Here is a 2,500-nt window from a genome sequence, read left to right as displayed (position 1 = left end):
TATGCAGAATTCATATGCACGAGGTAGAAAAATTCGAATATGATTATACATTTCAATTACTTCTTCAAATAAGATTTTCTCATTTCCTTGGTTTCTCCTGAGTCCCTGGTGGCAGAAATTAAAACTAACGAGTGTATTTTTGGGGTGAATTATTGTCAATTTTGGTAATAGATAAGGATGGACTATTAAGTTTAACCAGGATATTGATACATTACCTCATCTTGTAGGCTTGAAATACATTCGGAGTGGCCAGATCTGTTTTATTGTTGAAGAAAAACTGAAGATACTCGAGCCGTAGCCCTCTAGCGGCTGCTGTATGAACTAACACCTCCACTTGTAAATTAAATTAGCTGTAGCTAATTAACGTGCAAGTGAAAATGTTGGGACATTGGTGTTTTAGCATCACTATGGTCCCTCAGGAATCTAAAGTTGCCTTGCGAGAGCTGCTACGGAAAGTTATCAGACAGACTTTGGCTCACGGTCTATAAGAAGCGATTTTTTTTTCAAGTAACGTTCTAACCATCGGTACATCTTCAACGTGGGCATACTGTATTCATCCGAGGGTTGTGGGTATCAGCAATGAGTTGCACATCTCAGGAAAAGGAAGAAAGAAAGAAAGAAAGAAAGAAAGAAAGAAAGAAAGAAAGAAAGAAAGAAAGAAAGAGAGAGAGAAAGAAAGAAAGAAAGAAAGAAAGAAAGAATGAAAGAAAGAAAGAAAAAAAAAAGCAGTCAACTCACGAGAAACGCGAGAAAACGAACAAGACTATCGTAACGACTGACAAAGATCTACGGCCTTCCGCTAATGTGAAGGCCTTTTGGTCTTACCCTCGATGGCCTCTCAAACCCATTTGCTGACACGCTTCAAGAATCTCTTTATGAAACAACTTCTGCGTTTGTTTGGACATCTAGTCCCAAATATTTGCCGCACTCAGTAACGCGGTGTTCTGAAACAATGGTTGTTGCTGCTCTTGGAGATATTCTCAATACTTTTGATGAAAATATATAATATAGATATAAAGACACTTTTACTAATATGTTTATATGGACGTGTCTTGACAGACTTCTCTTGGAGATTCGTGTTGTACTTGCTAATGGCGTCATCTGTGTTAATGTGCTCTTGCCAGACCAGAGGCACGAGCAGCTCCTTTCCCGTAAGAAAGGGACCAATTCGCTATTTTCTCAACTGTGTGTGTGTGTGTGTGTGTGTGTGTGTGTGTGTGTGTGTGTGTGTGTGTGTGTGTGTGTGTGTGTGTGTGTGTGAGAGAGAGAGAATTGTATATATTGTCAGCCTCATAAGGGAAGTGCCTAAGTCATTTGTCCAACTTTTCAGGAAATCGAAAAAAAAATCGTTTTTCTATTTTATAAATGTACGTAATGTTCCTCCTATCGTAGTTTTAACCTACTCAGACACTAAATAAAACATTGGGAATTGTACTATAAGGAGCAATGAAAAATTTATCTAGAAAAAAAAAATCCAGAAAATGACGAAAAATTACTTAGGCAATTTCTTTACGAGGGTGACGATATTTCCTCTAGCTGATTTAGACGAATATGTTTCCTTAAAAGATAACTCGTGGTCCCGAAAGGGCTAATATACTTGACTGGCCGATTTACTAGCATATTCATCTTATTTATTCTAGCTCGAGTGAGATAATTCTATTCATATAAAGAAAAACCTATCTCAATAAACGATAAAAAATTGTCCTTTGGAACATCAATCGACACCAATAGGATATTGTTGTCAAACGTCTTTACTGTTATTATTACGATTCTACCAAAGCGTTTGCCATCAAAGTGTGATGTGCTGACGCTAGGAGGCGCTAAGCTTCCCCCGTACCTCTCACAGATGTCCTCTCTGCTCAAACTACCAAAAGAAGTGACTGACACCATTACCCGCTGCAATCGAACCAGAGTTCATGCGGTGCGAGATGAGATCGAAACCAACGCGACACAGCTGGACGTTACCATTTAAGAGGATAAACAATTTTCATAAACACACACACACACACACACACACACACACACACACACACACACACACACACACACACACACACACACACACACACACACACACACACACACACACACACAAACACACACACACACACACACACACACACACACACACACACACACACACACACACACACACACACACACACACACACACACACACACACACATACACGCACGCTTGTCATCGGTCATGTTCCCGGTGTGTATTCTCGTAAATGACCTTCCTGAATGCATAGACAGCTATGTAAACACATTTGCAGTTAGAGAATATCATGTTATTTGAAACCTTCAAGGAATACTTCCATCACTTCTATGCCTGGATGAAAAGAACATAGAATTCAATACTTAGACTTACACTGTGATGGAAATAATGTAGAAGTAAGAAAGGAAGAGATTTCATAGCACATGTATAAAAGGCACAAAAAATAAAGACAATTTGAAAACCTGAAGGAGAAATGAACCTGGGGATAACTGCAATCAC

This window comes from Oratosquilla oratoria, chromosome 28 (genome assembly GCF_046742065.1).
Source record: "Oratosquilla oratoria isolate Oo_2021 chromosome 28, ASM4674206v1, whole genome shotgun sequence".
Lineage (NCBI taxonomy): Eukaryota > Metazoa > Arthropoda > Malacostraca > Stomatopoda > Squillidae > Oratosquilla > Oratosquilla oratoria.
The sequence above is the reverse complement of the archived record's forward strand: the minus strand, read 5'-3'. Positions refer to the sequence as shown.